Source organism: Schistocerca serialis, chromosome 7, assembly GCF_023864345.2.
Source record: "Schistocerca serialis cubense isolate TAMUIC-IGC-003099 chromosome 7, iqSchSeri2.2, whole genome shotgun sequence".
Taxonomy (NCBI): Eukaryota; Metazoa; Arthropoda; class Insecta; order Orthoptera; family Acrididae; genus Schistocerca; species Schistocerca serialis.
Genome location: NC_064644.1, coordinates 240,718,437 through 240,735,784, shown reverse-complemented (window position 1 = coordinate 240,735,784; position 17,348 = coordinate 240,718,437).

Here is a 17,348-nt window from a genome sequence, read left to right as displayed (position 1 = left end):
AACAAAAGACAGTATATCTAAAGAAAATAAATTATGAGAAAAATAAAACATAGAAATAAGATAACCCAAATAAGGACCTAAAACAACAACAGTAACTGTTAAATATATGAAATAATAAGGTAAAGCAATCACATGAGGAATAGGAATAATTAATCAAGACAAACAGCTTGCAGAATAGACAACTGTTATGAGCTAATGCAACAAAATAAACACGTGCTTATTACATGGAGGACTGTTGAAAACTGAAAAAATAACAATGGCAAATGCTGTAACAGACGCAGTACAGAGAGACATCTGGTTGTCACAGAAAGAATAACAGCGAGAGTAAACAATGGCAAATTACGTAACACACGCAGTGCACAGAGGCAGCTGGTTGTTAAAAATTTAACACTAGTTCCGTGCGGGAGATAACACGCGTTGACACTTTAACACAAAATCGTATGCAAATATTTAAAATTTTCTTGCGAAATTGTGACTAACTTGCCAGATAAAGAAAATCCATAGAATTTCATTAAAATAAAATGTATACCTACTAATAGAGAAGATATAAAACAGGTCAGATGACAGCTAAAGTGTTCATTGTGAAAAATGCCGTTATCATAAGCAAAGACTGATAATACGACGGCTACCTAATACGTAGTTCACGGCCATGCTGATGTCTGTCCCTCCGCATTGTTTCGAAGCTGGTTGTTACGATCTGACGCTGTGTTTCGTCAACGAACTGGAGGAGGTACAATGCCAAGGCCACGCCCGACGCTGATAGGACCGCCCCAATTACAAGGGGCCAGCGAGGAGACAGTGCGCCGCGCTCTGTGGCGAGTGTTGGGCCTTATCAGCCGCGGCAGCCAGTATTTGTCCTCCATCGACCTCCGCGTCAATGACGTCATACTTGTGGTACCACAAGAGAGGAGACACTATCCGACAATGAAAGGTAGTAGTACGAGGAGCAAACACATAAACCGTCACAACAGTAACTCTAGGTTAACAGTAACTATCGTAGGATTCTGTGAGTGTATGACGAGGTCACAGGAACAAAACAGATAAAATAACTTAGTAACGCAATGTAAATTTTTACATCGAAAAGTTAATTAACACTGAAAAAAAGGAAAGGGAAACGACTATACGCATATTAATTTAGTAAACTATTGATTTTGAGATTTTAGTAATTGGGGGTGGAGAGCAGGGATTTTAGCAGCTGACGAGAAGCAACTGAACAGCATTTGTTGAAGAATTAAATTGCGACAGTAATGCTGGAGGCCACAGTGGAGACCCCGCGGTGGCTGTGGAACCAACTTGGGAGGTCTCATCAGGCACCACTGATGCCCCACTAATGAGCCACAGAAGTCTTCCTGTAGTTGAGATCAGTGTAAGTACCAGGGAGCGCTTACAATATTAACACGCTTCGAATGAAACTGACAATACCAAAAAATATATAAGTTATTTTTAAAAGGCATTGCTCCAGAAAGTCCATAAATGCGATATTAAAGGATTTATACCACGTTTAGCGGACTACACCAGCTTTACACCACATTCAACAACTAATGAACCTCTGGTCACCAATCACCACCCTAGCTCACCGTGTAAAAGTGAAAGACGCTGGGGTACATCTACAAGTGCAGCATAAAACTGTTCGTAGCTAAAAGGCTGATGATTGTGCCAGGTACAATGGATAGATGGGCACTGTCAGAGACAGCATGCCACTTATTAAAAGGAGCCTGGTAGAGTGCTGAAGAAGGCGTTCTCTACATCTACATCTGCGTGATTTCTCTGCTATTTACAATACAGTGGCTGGTAGAGGGTTCAATGAACCACCTTCAAGGTGTCTCCCTACCGTTCCACTCTCAAGCGGCACGCGGGAAAAACGAGCACTTAAATTTTTCTGTGCGAGCTCTGATTTCTCTTATTCTATAGTGATGATCATGTCTCCCTATGTAGGTGGGTGGCAACAGAATGTTTTCGCAATCGGAGGAGAATACTGGTGATTGAAATTTCAGGAGAAGATCCCGTCGCAACAAAAAACTCCATTATTTAATGATTGCCACTCAAATTCACGTATCATGTCTGTGACACTATCTCCCAAAAATACAAAACGAGCTGCCCTTCTTTGTACTTTTTCGATGTCATCCGTCGGTCTCATCTGATGCGGATCCCACGCCACACAGCAATACTCCCGAATAGGGTGGACAAGCATGGTGTAAGAAGTCTCTCTAGTAGACCTGTTACGCCGTCTAAGTGTTCTACCAATAAATCGCAGTCTTTGGATTGCTCTACCCACAATATTACCAATGTGATCGCTCCAATTTAGCTTATTTGTAATTGTAATCCCTACGTATTTAGTTGAATTTACCGCCTTCAGATTTGTGTGACTTATTGCGTAATCGAAATTTAGCTGATTTCTTTTAGTACTCATGTGAATAACTTCACTCTTTTCTTTATTCAGGGTCAATTGCCAACTTTCGCACCATATAGAATCTTATCTAAATCATTTTGCAAGTTTTTTTGGGTTGTAGACTTCCACAGTTTGTAGGAGCGTAAAGAATGCTTTCAAAACAGAGACAGCTCAGTAAGGGTATGAGAAAGAAGTCACACACAAAGCGGTAATAATCTGTGGACTCAAACAACAACAGCAGCGCTACGTATTTAAATTTTGTAAGGGAGTGGCGTGTTGGCTCACCACGATTATTTTCGTGGCGGGGAGGACGACTGCAGAGTGCATATACACAGCTCTTGCCATTGGCTGACTCGTGAAGCTGCTCTGGTGGTGAGAGAGAAGGTCTGCTTTCTGCCCCACTCTCAGGTAGAAATGTGTAAATGTGTATTAATGGAGAATCACCGCAGATTCTACAGGGTGTTACAAAAAGGTACGGCCAAACTTTCAGGAAACATTCCTCACACACAAAGAGAGAAAATATGTTACGTGGAAATGGGTCCGGAAATGCTTACTTTCCGGGCTAGAGCTCATTTTATTACTTGTCTTCAAATCACATTAATCATGGAATGGAAACACACAGCAACAGAACGTACCAGTGTGACTTCAAACACTTTGTTACAGGAAATGTTCAAAATGTCCTCCGTTAGCGAGGATACATGCATCCACCCTCCGTGGCATGGAATCCCTGATGCGCTGATGCAGCCCTGGATAATGACGTATTATATCACAGCCGTCCACAATACGAGCACGAAGAGTCTCTACATTTGGTACCGGGGTTGCGTAGACAAGAGCTTTCGATTGCCCCCATAAATGAAAGTCAAGAGGGTTGAGGTCAGGAGAGCGTGGGGGCCATGGAATTGGTCCGCCTCTACCAATCCATCGGTCACCGAATCTGTTGTTGAGAAGCGTACGAACACTTCGACTGAAATGTGCAGGAGCTCTATCGTGCATGAACCACATTTTATGTCGTACTTGTAAAGGCACATGTTCTATCAACTCAGGTAGAGTATCCCGTATGAAATCATGATAACGTGCTCCATTGAGCGTAGGTGGAAGAACATGGGGCCCAATCAAGACATCATCAACGATGTCTGCCCAAACGTTTACAGAAAATCTGTGTTGATGACGTGATTGCACAATTGCGGATTCCCGTCAGCCCACACATGTTGATTGTGAAAATTTACAATTTCATCACGTTGGAATGAAGCCTCATCCGTAAGAAGAACATTTGCACTGAAATGAGGATTGTCACATTGTTGAACGAACCATTCGCCGAAGTGTACCCGTGGAGGCCAATCAGCTGCTGATAGTGCCTGCACACGCTGTACATGGTGCGGAAAAAACTGGTTCTCCAGTAGCATTCCCCACACAGTGACGTGGTCAGCGTTACCTTGTACAGCAGCAACTTCTCTGACGCTGACATTAGGGTTATCGTCAACTGCGCGAAGAATTTCCTCGTCCATTGAAGGTGTCCTCGTCGTTCTAGGTCTTCCCCAGTCACGAATCATAGGCTGGAATGTTCCGTGCTCCCTAAGACGCCGATCAATTGCTTCGAACGTCTTCCTGTCGGGACACCTTCGTTGTGGAAATCTGTCTCGATACAAACGTACCGCGCCACGGCTATTGCCCCGTGCTAATCCATACATCAAATGGGCATCTGCCAATTCCGCATTTGTAAACATTGCACTGACTGCAAAACCACGTTCGTGGTGAACACTAACCTGTTGATGCTACGTACTGATGTGCTTGATGCTAGTACTGTAGAGGAATGAGTCGCATGTCAACACAAGCACCGAAGTCAACATTACCTTCCTTCAATTGAACGAGGAAGTACAGTACATACTGGCGAAAATAAAATGAGATCTAACATGGAAATTAAGCGTTTCCGGACACATGTCCACATAACATATTTTCTTTATTTGTGTGTGAGGAATGTTTCCTGAAAGTTTGGCCGTACCTTTTTGTAACACCCTGTATAAGAGAAGTTAATTGTTGCTAATGTTATAAATTTTTCATTGATCACAACTCGGAAAGTCTGTCACAACTATCTAACATGAATCTTGTTCTGGCACAACCAGCAAGATTTTGGGTAGAAGTGCAGATAAACACTCTGCGTCAGATAATCAGACTTGAAACTTCTTCATCTTGGACCGTCAGAGTGGGAGAGATGCCTTCACTAATGAAATGCAGAGAGGGAGGACGTCGTCCTAAGGCCGATGATAGGGGCTAGATGGGGCTGAACTCCCAGCCACCACTACCACCATCACCTTCATCTGAGTTTTAGAATAATGGTAAACATGTCAAATGGTACAGGATGTCCAGAACTCTGAGATAAATAGCGGTAAGCTACACCAGGGCAAGACGTAATTGTAAGACTGGAACACCAGCAATGTAAGTGCTCATATTAAAAAGGATGTAAAACGGGATGTAGTCTTTCGCTCTTACTGTTCAGTCTATTCATCGAAGAAGCAATTGTGGAAACAAAAGAAAAGTTCAGGAGTGGAATTAAAATTGAATGTGAAAGGATAGCAATGATACGATTCGCTGATGACATTGCTATCCTCAGTGAAAGTCAAGAAGAGTTACACAATCTGCTGAATGAAACGAACAGTCTGATGAGTTCAGAATATGGACTGAGAGCAATTCCGAGAAAGACGAAAGTAATGAGAAGCATCAGAAATGAGAACAGCAAGAAACTTAACATCAGGATTGATGGTCAGGAAGCAGATGAAGGTAAGGAATTCTGTTACCTTGAGAGCAAAATAATCAGTGACAGACGGAGGAAGGGAGACATCAACAGGAGACTAGCACTAGCAAAAAGGGCATTCTTCACCAAGAAATGTCTACTGGTATGAAACATAAGCCTTAATTTGATGAAGAAATTTCTGAGAATGTATGTTTCGAGCATTGTATGGTATGGCAGTGAAACACGGGCTGTGGGGAAACCAGAACAGAAGAAAATCTACACATTTGAGATGTGGTGATACAGACGAGTTTTGAAAATTAGGTGAACTGATAAGGTAAGGAATGAGGAAGTTCTGTGCATAATCGGGGAGGAAAGAAATATGTGGAAAATATTAACAAGGATAAGGTACCGGATGATAGAACATCTGTTAAGACATCAGGGAATAACTTCCATGGTACTAGAAGGAGCTATAGAGAGCTACATTGTAGAAGAAGACAGAGACTGGAATACGTCCATTAAACAACTGAGGACGTAAACTGTAAGTGCTACTCTGAGATGAAGAGGCTGGCACATGAGAGGAATTCATGGGGGCCGCAGCACAAGCCGCGTTTTGCAAATCATGATTAGGGATCTGCTAGCTTGTTTGTTTGAAGTAGTGCTTTAATAGATTAATTAATACAGTCAGCTAGTTAAGCTCAATGTACACATAGGCAAGGGAAAATGCTTATAGGTACTTTTCTATGTATTTCATAACATCTGTTGTTTAATTCAGCAGTAAATGGGTGTTTACATGGAAACAGCCAACTGTATCCTTTCATTCCAAAGTCCACCCACCTGTGGCTAAAACTTATTAGGTTTCTTTTACAATTCACTTCAACTTTCGTTCGTTTTACAGTTATTTGTCTTCTATATTCAGTGACTGTAAACTAGTTTATGAATCTAAGTAATAAACTGGATTTCATTAAGGTCTTTGGTTTCCTTTCGTAGTTTGATGGAACCCCTCCCTTCTTTTAACTATGTGAGCTACGGCACCTGTATTTCATGTGTAACTGAACCACCTCTGTTTAAATTCAGATGCCTATTAGTATCCGTTGAGAAGCTTTGTCTAATATTTCACAAGATCTTATGACGAGTGGTTTGTTCACTGTATAGGTGACCGTATTCAGATGCTTTTAGCATCTTGAAATGCTCAATCGTAGTCTGGCATACAAAGCTGGCGACTCCTTGCCAATATCATTTGTCAAATTCTGGCTATTATCTGTTATCTGCAATCGTCTTATGGTAAACTAAATTAAAAGTTTCGCCGATACTGGTGACTGTCTGATGATGAGTTGTCCACAGATTACCGTTTAATGTTCCATCCCAAATTGAAAAAAGAACATGAGTGCATCAACTTCACGTAACTAAAGTAACAAAATTGACAGCGCTGTGCTAATTTGCACTTTTCTTGTAGCAAGAAAAGTTTTCGAAGGATTTATTGGTGTTTTTAGCTTTGGAAGAGTTTCAGTGTGTTTCGTTGTGTAACAAGTGCAGTGAGATGCGTTTTACTGCTTGTGTCAGTATCAGGGCATGTTCAACGTCATCTGTGCTCATGCACATGTTTTATGTGGTCCATAAAGTAGTGTCCTTTAATTCAGAAAACACAGATGCTCAGTTGGCTATGGATTTACAGCAGGATAGTACACAATATCGTGAGGCTACGGAAACTCAAAATGATCAGCTGAGAACCAGTTATTACAGACAGTGAATTGAGTAATATACAGGAAATTGGGGACGAGTTGGAAACTGAGTCAGTGAATCAGAAAACGCGACAATATCACAGGCGACAGAAAACTCCGAAGCCCCTAAACACGAGGAAGTAACGTACTGTGTTCTCACACACTGGCGCCGTTTCATCTTTAGTCTTTGCTGACTGACATGGCAAGGCAAAATAAAAAGCACTTACAAAAAGTAGACAAACAGGTGGAAGAAAATTTTTCAAAATAACGTAACGAGAAAAACGATGTCCACTGCAAAAAAACAGAAGACAATTTCGCAACCATAGCAAAAGAAAATGAACAGTAGTACAAGAAGAGCAATGAACTTTTGAAGAAAATAAGGGAAGTATCTGAATTCAGAGCAGAAACTAGCGGACAAAGCAAGTAACGTTATGATTTGATCTACAAACTATGTAGGACAATTGAAGAGGTATAAAAAATTTCTAAAGCTAACTTAACTCAAATAATTAATGGAACATTAAGATAGGTGAAAAGAAACGAAAGGTACAACAAAATCAGAGAGACGAAATGTGAAGTACAGAAGAAGTAATTAAGACCAAGAGACAAGCCGAACAGGTGACACAGGATCAGGCAGGACAGCGCCAGTGAATTTAAAACAGCAGGAAGATATCTTGGTACTATTCCAGTTTATATAAATTCAAGGGGACGGCAACTACGGAAACTGTGAAGCTTTGGTGGAGTTACTTGAAGAAAGGGAACGAATAATGGGTCAAGGAATAGCAACAAAAAATATATCTATCCACACATGAGTGAATATGAAAGGAGATGACTAACCGACTTTATGTGTAATCGGCGAGCGGATCAATGATCTCCACCCGTACAGCTAGCAATGCCAATAAGCATTGAGTGTCAGGAGGCTGATGAAGATGAGGTACGCAAGTACTTTGTCTATATGCAAACATACGCGCTATTCCAGAAACATTGAAAGAAATGGCTCTGAGCACTATGGGACTCAACATCTTAGGTCATAAGTCCCCTAGAACTTAGAACTACTTAAACCTAACTAACCTAAGGATATCACACACACCCATGCCCGAGCCAGGATTCGAACCTGCGACCGCAGCAGTCCCGCGGTTCCGGACTACAGCGCCAGAACCGCTAGACCACCGCGGCCGGCAAACATTGAAAGATTTGGGTTGAATTATTACAAGACGGACTGCTTAGGACATGGTCTCCAGGGTTCAAGATACATTTTATTTCTGCGCATCTCAGAAGAACCAGAAATAGCTAAGCGAGTTACTGCTGTCAAGTGCAAAACGTATGAGGAATTTAAAAGGTTACTGAGCACAAAATAAACAAGATCACATAAAAAAAATGGTTCAAATGGCTCTGAGCACTATTGGAATCAACTGCTGTGGTCATAAGTCCCCTAGAACTTAGAACTTAGAACTACTTAAACCTAACTAACCTAAGGACATCACACACATCAATGCCCGAGGCAGGATTCGAACCTGCAACCGTAGCGGTCACGCGATTCCAGACTGAACCGCCTAGAACCGCTCGGCCACTGCGGCCGGCGATCAGATAAAAGTGGGCACTTTAATGATAGAACCAATTCCTGAATCGCAGTAACGAGATCCAGTGCAGCATATTAGAAAGATAGTGAACTGTGATCTACCTCTGAACACGCCTTATCAGTAGAAATAATTGATAAAAGTCTGCCATACGAAATTATTGTACACGATACAGAGAGACAGCGTGATTGCAAGACGTGGTAAAACGACATTAGTGCAGTCTAGTAGTTATTATGCGAACTTTGGTTCGGTCTCAGGGCAGGAATGAGAGAGTCTGTACTTCTTGTACAAACTCACTTCGAGTGAGAAAAATATGCTTCAGCTATTTCGAACTGGTAGATGAGACGCCCACCCCACAATAATAAGTAGAATAGAAGCAATCATCGTAGACCACGGGAGCTATTGTACAGACGGGATTACATATGCAATAATGGAGGAAGCAATGATTAGCACAGAGAAGCTGTTGAGACTATTGTAGTCCATGGTCTTGATCTGTGAATTTATCAATTGAACGTTGATGGAGACAGCAATAGTCAGAGTGACTCAGTAGCAGCTGAAGCATTGCCTTTGCTTTTAGGCGGCGCACAGACACCCAAAGCATTACTTTTTAATTCTGATGAATTAAAAAGGAGCTTGTCGGAAAATGATACGACGTTCTGCAACTAGACAGACGATATTTCATATCACAATGTCGAAGTGACGATGGGTGGTATAATAGTACCATGAATTTTAGACTCAAGCAGTCAAATTTCCGTCATAGATTAATATGTTCATGGGAGATGACATAGGAAAATTTAGTGGTTGATGTTCAGAATGCATGGTGCAGCATATGTGATGTGCACAGAAGTCAAAGAGCCGATCAGGACCAATTTTGAATGTTAATCTTACATTCTTACTGCAAATGTGTTGGTCATATGGAAGATGCCAGCGACACTATTCTAACTATCGACTTTTTGAAGCTCTACCAATTACTACTGCAGCCGAAACGAAGGTATGCAGTGGTACTCTTGTATGGAAAAAAATTAAACTATAATTCAGACACAGTTTAGAGGTTTCATCACAAGAGAATTTTGACGTGTTAGGGACTGTGCTCGCTGGTGAATTTAAATGCAACCAGAATGGCTGCACTGCAGTTAAAGGATGACCAAGGAAGAGTTTCACCAAGATGGAAAAGAAAGTAACGCAGTCGATTCATCCCCAGGTTGGAGGGTAAAATAAAGTTAACAAAAAAGCTCAAGTACTAAGACGCTACAAAACTGTTAAACGCCTGTGGCACTGCTCATTAACAGAATATCCGATATCATCAATGGAGTGCACTTACCAACTGCACAAATGGCTTCAGGCCCAATAATCACTATCTTTCATGGCGAAACCTAAATATTTTAAAGTCTTAAGTATCAGCTGTATAAGTGTTCAAGAAAGAATTACAAGTCAAGACCAATCAGTAATTATTCTTAGCAACTAAACAAAAGGCTTAGGGCCGAATGACAGTAAAGTAACACAGTTCTACACACAATTTTCATTAAGCAAGACGTTTCCTCGGACGTACGATCAGTTAATCAGTAACATCTCCCAAACGTAAGTGAAAAGAATTACACTTGAACGAACCCTGATAGCATTTAAGACCAACACAGGGATAACAGAATTACTTACCAGTAGCTGTGTATCAATTTTACAGTTGGTGAAGGTGATTCGCGATTTACAGTAATTTGCAACTATTTTGGAGACTCATAACAATAAACACAGACAGTCATACAGTTCAATGGCTGTGTGAAACATCAGATTAAAATGTACAAAATCCTGCATGTAGACGGTGTCTTTTAGATTGAATCAGAAGGGATTTAGATGAATTCAGTTTCATTAAATCATCTACAGCTGAAATATAAATCTCCCAAGCAAGGGAAATGACTATAATAAGATGTTACAGGAAAATAAACAGTGGCAACAGCCGACCAATTATACAGGCATCAGCCAGTGGGCAGAAATGTCTAATAAAGATATGACAAGATGACTATCATACAGACAGCTAGTTCGGGAAATATGAAATGGCACGCTATACAAATTTGATGTAATCATCTAGTCAGATACGTTACCAAAATGGATACATTTTCCAGAGATATATTACGATATAGGTTGGTGAATGTCACAAGATCTACCAAAGCAGACAACGAGGTTGGTTGGTTGGTTGGTTGATGTGCGGACGGAAGCAAAATGTGAGGTCATTGTTCTCATCGGATTAGGGAAGGATAGGAAAGGGAGTCGGCCGTGGTCTTTCAAAGGAACCATACCGGCATTTTCATGAAGCAATTTAGGGAAGCCACGGAAACCTAAGCCAGGACGGCCAGATGCGGGTTTGAACTGTCACCCTCCCGAATGCGAGCTCGGCGTGCTAACCACTGCGCCACCTCGCTGAGTACAATGAAGTCCCTGATGAATATTACCTTAAATAATGGCTAATCTGTCCTGTGACACACACACACACACACACACACACACACACACACACACATAGGCAGAATTAAACACTGTTGCGGTTAAATATAAAACCGATGCATAAAATAAATTTGATAACCATTGAAAGCTTGAACCAGTATTCGAATTAAATAGAGGAGGACAATAAATAAAGTCAACTGGGCAAGCACGAAATGCTAAACACTATTGTAATAAAAGGTCAGAACCGTCAACCACTGTATTCGAAAGACATAAAATACTAGGTAATACATGAGGCAGTTAGTTTTACAATTATCTTTAAATACCTTAAACACAACTGTAATAAAGTACTGACACTTTAAAGAAGGTTAATGAAATGTCACCTTTCAATGGCGCTTTGGAAATTGTCGCATAGCTTGAAGTGAATCATCCCAGAATACATTAGATGAAACTTTGATGGAACTCAAAAGCTATGATTATGTTATAACACAAATCGGTAATGCATAAGAGGGGCAATCCTATAGAAAACAGACAATGCTAGACATGCTGTCATCTGTTATTACTACAGGTGGTGAAAATATTTATCTCACATTACAGGACAAGAACTTAAGTAACAAAACACATAGATCTGTCAATCAAGCATATATCATACAGCGTGGGCGCAGTGCCGTATTTATAGTCAATTTTTAACGTGAATGCCTGTGATGATGAATTGATTCAGATGTTCACAAACAATATGAATAATAAGATTAACTACAATACGGACGTGGCTCATTTCTTTCCACTGAAAGTGAAATTTTACAGTCATGGCATGTTGTAAGAAGATAGCTACAATCCTGTGATACAGATCATGATGCTGCAACTATGCCATCCTCTGATTGCCTAAAGTGGTCCTCTCGGTCTCATTAAACTGAGCGGAGGTGGTAACAAATAACAACTCAGTTACCATCGTACTGGGATAATGCAATGCCAGGATTAAGACACATGCAGTAACCAGAATATACACAAGACACTTTTACGTGGAGTTTTAGTACTACGCTGCACACTTAATACATGAAAAATAAAGAAATCCACCATAAAAATTGTTCAGGTGGTGAAAGAGCTATGCCCGATGACATTAAAAATAATAAATTAAGAGTACTTCAAATAGTAAGCTATGGTGTGACCGGGAGCAACAATAAGTAATACAGAAAATCTGTTACTAGGACGAAGAACAGATCATTTTAAAAGCTGTTTTCAGAGTAAATACAATGTCCAAGGCACTGTACATGCAGCTGTAGGAAAGACCATGATTATGATTTTACTAGAAATTGGTGCTGTGGTGAATTTTGTTATCCAATATGTTCAATGAGATTCTTTAGGTCACAAAAGTACTGATACATGCAGTACAAAACTGTGAAGCCCTAGGTGCTATTGGTGTTAAATTGCGCAGTATCGAGATGCAAATCACTTGGGAGTTAAAATAGGTAACGCAAAAATAAAATTCCCATTCCAAGTTACATGTGAATTGATAGTAGAATGCCCATTTGGCACTGGTTTCATAACAGAGAAAGATGCAGAACTCGACTCCTCTTTGGGGACATACATTCTAAATGTCAGCAGACAAAGGGTTGATGTCGTGAAAACAGGAGTAGAGCATGATAAATACTAAACAGAGCTTAAAAGTAAGTGAGTTAAGATAGAAAGAACACACATCAGTAGTACACGTTGAGATTCTATCCAGGCTGAAAATATTGAAAATCAAGTAACAGCTAAAATTGTTGACACTACTACTATTAAGTCACTGCGACAAGCAGAAATAATATGTGCTATTAAAGTATTCTATGTACTGGGAAACATGCCTCGTATTATCAACCCACATTTGGACCAGGAGAGCTGCAGTCACTAATCAGGTAATGTAAATAGAGTACATTAAATTGCTTAAAAATGTACTGTAACTGGTCCAATCATTAAAAGAATGTAAACAATAGCAGTCAACAGCTAGCAAACCTGCTGCCTTACTGTCAGGCAACGCTTCATATTTCATTTGTTGAACGTGGAATACATTTTATATGAATAGGGCATTAAATAGATACTGATTTCAGGTTTTCATCCTGAGGGAAATCTCAGTAAATGTATCTTTTGAGAATTTCACCGTTTCATCAGAACCTATGCACACAGTAATCAAACAAAAAGAGTAGAATAATCTTAGCTTCTTGAACAGGTTGTGAACAATTTGCTACTGTTGAACACACAATTCACTACAGCTCAGCTCATAACTAGGATAAAGAGGAAGAATGAACGGATAAATCGCTTGCTCATTGATAAAGAGAAAACTATTCCCAGGATGAGATTGAAAGAAAATTCTAACTAGCCGAAGAGACATGTTTGAGAACAATCATTATGATAGATTTCGACAAACTCAGAAATATCGGGTAGGAGAATATACTCTGTTAAAAATAATCTAAAATCTTCTCCTCTGCATATAAGAACTGGAAATGGCAACTTTTGTACAAGAGTCCTCAAAAAATAGTGAGGAGTGCACACGAAGGAAGTTATCTCTGGGCGCATCCTAAAACCAACAGAATTAAGGGAGATCATGCCCACCGGGACCTCAAGAAATACTTGCATAAATGATTGGCCCTATCTATTTTTTCTATGCAAAGCTCTATATTTAATTATAATTATTAATGTTGACCTGGAACTGACGGTACTCTGAAACACAAGACCTAACTGCTGTGGCTATCAGTGAGAGAAATACATTGTAAAGAAATATATTGGCTTATGAACAGAATGAGATCTGCTAGTTCTGATTACTGGGTTAAAATGAGATCATACTATCCCATACGGGATTGGCTTGTTCGTGTTCAGGGAGGAAAACGAAGACACAGTGGAATAAAAATAGTACACCCACCACAACAGGACCATGGGATGGTTCCATACAAAAATAATTAATGTTAACTCATTTGTCCCAATGGTGACGAGACGATCAGTTGTTGTTTCGTAGATGGTGGTCGGCCGAGGACGGATCTACTCCCATACCTACTCTTGCACTTCCTTGTCTCATAGACGTCCACCTCCGTCTTTTTCAGGTCACCAAACATATGAAAGATCCGGGCTGTATATAGGATGTTGCAGTGTTTCGCACCTAACCAATTGAAGCATAGCCTTCATCCGATTGGCAGTGTGTGAGCGGGTGTTATCGTGCAACAGGATTATTCCGTCCAACAGCGTTTAGACAGCCCGAGGGCAAACGGCAAAGCCTACAGTGGAAACATCTCACACCTCAACCGCCAAAGAAATTCAAAGCTTTTGACTTAAGTTCGGGTAAGTTTATGATGACTTCCTTCTTCAACTGCAGGGGCCCACTGCTCGTCAAGTACCTTGAGCATGGAACCACTATCAGTGCACAGCACTACGAAGACACTCTGCAGAAATTGTGACGTGTCATAAAGACAAAACGCCCAGAAATTTCCGTCGGACAGAATCGTCCTGTTGCACGATAACTGTCACATCTTTGGCGACCTGAAGAAAGCCGTGCGTGATCGTCGGTTTCAAAGGGAAGAGGAAGTGTGATATTGGGTGGAATTGTGGATCCATCAGAAGCCGACTGCGTTCTACGGAGCGGGGACTGATCGTCTCATTTCCCAGTGGGATAAATGTCTTAACACTTGTGGTGATTATTTTGAATGGAATCATTCCACGGTCCTGTTGTCGTAGGTGTTCGGTTTTAATTTAAGTGTCCCTTATATTTGTATGAGCTAACTCTCCATAGTATGAACAGTCTACAGTAATATTTTGCAGTACCAAATAATTAGCTGCATAGCATATAGCTATACATAATGCTGGATCAAGAAGAGAAAACCTTAGCACAAGTTGGAAGAACATTGACTGCCAATGTTCTGTCATGTTGCTACAAGGTAGCGTTATGTGATTGGCTTAGTATTAGTGTTATTCAAAGTGATGTAAATATTAACCTTATAATGCAAGCCAGCTGTGAATGAGAACAGTTTTTCTAGCTCCTTACGATTTATGTGCTCTGCTCAAGTTTGAGCAAAAGTTTTTTTATGCTTTCACCTTCCTATCCAGAATTCCACATATGGATTTGGTTTAACACTCTGTGCAAGTGATGAATTTTGTCTTTTATACAGACACTGTTGTCATGGCCCGCAAAATGTGACTCTTGCGCAGAGTAGCAGTGGCTACAGTCAGGGCAGAGAAGGGACAGGAAAGATATCCGATGATAGTAAGCCTAATGCATACGACGGGATGCACACGTTTGCTTTGTAACCATGTTACGTAGTTGTATTTTACTATGAGCACATGAGAGCCCTTTGGGAGACACATATGCAGGGACTGTAAATAGTAGACTAATGAACTGGAACTTTGAGCAATTCCTGAAGAAAAGGATACTGTTGAATGAATACAGAACGGGGTTATGGGACAGTTATGAATACACATTGAGAACAGTTACAGAACAATCAAACCAACACAGTGTTAGGGCGTGTTACCTTGGACTACAAAACTAAAATGCTACCGCATGCTCTACCATGAATTTTACGTTTACCAGAGGAAGCATCAGCCATTGCTATCCACTACTGGTGAAGTGTAGAATTATGAGTTTTCCGAGTGTGAAAGGCGATGCATGTTCACACGTTTCGCAAAGACTCACACCAAGAGATTTAGATTCCCTGCGAATCGGGATTGACTGCTGTTGTAAATGTTCGGTGTAGTGTCCTTATAGAGCTGAACTATGTATTTGAAACAATAAAAGTTCTCCATCAGAGACACTCACAATGTGCATGTTGTGGACATTAATTACAAGAGTGATTTCGATTTAATGAACTCATGAATCTCAAACTTTCGTAGCTTAAATCACTATGGAATGAACAGTGAAAAATACTTAACAAATGAATCAGGAAAAGATTGCCCATGGTAAACACGGATCCATCTAGTATACCAAAGTTATACCTCCCTTTTTTATAATTAAAAAAATTTTACTTAAGTCCCAACAAGAATTTCTTTCTGTGTAATCTGTAAACGCCGTACATAACGTTGTAGTAACTTAAATATATCGCTGTTTCATGTAACTTGGTAATGGTGAACTAACTGAAGCAACTTTCAGATGCAAGGAGAGTTGATCTGATATTTTCCGCCTACTGTTCCGATCGATGACCTTTCTATTCATAAATTTGTCACTAAGATGTACGCTACTGTAAGATTCTCGTATGTTTTCTGCTGTTGTAACTAATTCAGCTTTACTGTACTAGAACAAAGATGAATGAGCGCATTGCATGAGTAGGGAATAAGATTCTTCATTCTGTAGTTGACATGCAGGTCTATCAGTTCTGCAAGAGTTGGAGCATTCTTATTCGAGGCATAGTAGCGAAACGTACAGTTTTTCAGAGAATGAGATGTGTTATTTGCAAATGGGGATAAGTGTCCGGAATACTTCATTTTGGAAATGAAAACTCGTTTGTCACATTTTCTCATTCTTTTTATTGATGGAGAAGATTTACGAGGAATTTTAAAAGTAACAAAGGCGTGTGCAGGAATGAAATGTTTGGTTGTCATACTATTAATTGAAGAAAATTCTTGCCACTCAGATATCTGATAACTTTTAAGATTAGTGTTAATTTGGTCTCTTTGTTTCCATTATGTCACAAATTATGCAATTGATTGAAATGTCTGTAATTTTTGTAATGAGATATAATTTTGTAATTGTTAGTCATCTTATGTTGTTCAGTGCATTTTATCTATGAAAAAGAGTTTCATTTTGTAGGAACGACTTTCTTCAAACTAAACCCCATCTCCATGCTCTGAATATTTTATCGTGTGTGTTTTGCACCTCACGCCACCGGAAGTCACAGATTGTTTCTCACAATCAAAAAGAAACAAATTAATAGTGAGTAGTTTACTTATCCTTTAGGTGCTGCATCTGCTGATTTGTATTTGCTTTCAAGAACGTCAGTAAGGCAGACTCAAAAACAGCATGATGAACATGAGGTAAGACACTTTTATTTTAGGCAGATGTCACCTTGTATTCTTGAACAGCTACAAATAATGAACACCATCCGTCATTTGAAAGTGATATCTTCTACCGAACTGAGCAGTAATTTATTTTTGTGAATTTTCCAAAGTGTAATGTACCTCGGTGCTGAGTTTTATTTATAGTATTTTTAATGGGAACACAATTAGTTTCTTTAGGCATTTAATTTGACTCATTTTCTTTACTTCAAGTTTTGCGTACAATGAAGTGTTATTTCACGACTCTGTTCAGATGCGCAACACAGTGCCGACCAACTGTCAGGTTTGCTCGCCAATTGAAGACGATACCTAAATGACTGGTCAGGTGAGTAGAAAATTTTTGAAATCAATACATTCAGCAGATTCAGAAGGATGTAGGTAGCAGTAGGTACTGGGAGATGAAGAAGCTTGCACAGGATAGAGTAGCATGGAGAGCTGCATCAAACCAGTCTCTGGACTGAATACCAAAACAAATTCAGTTTTATCACACAGAGACAATTTTT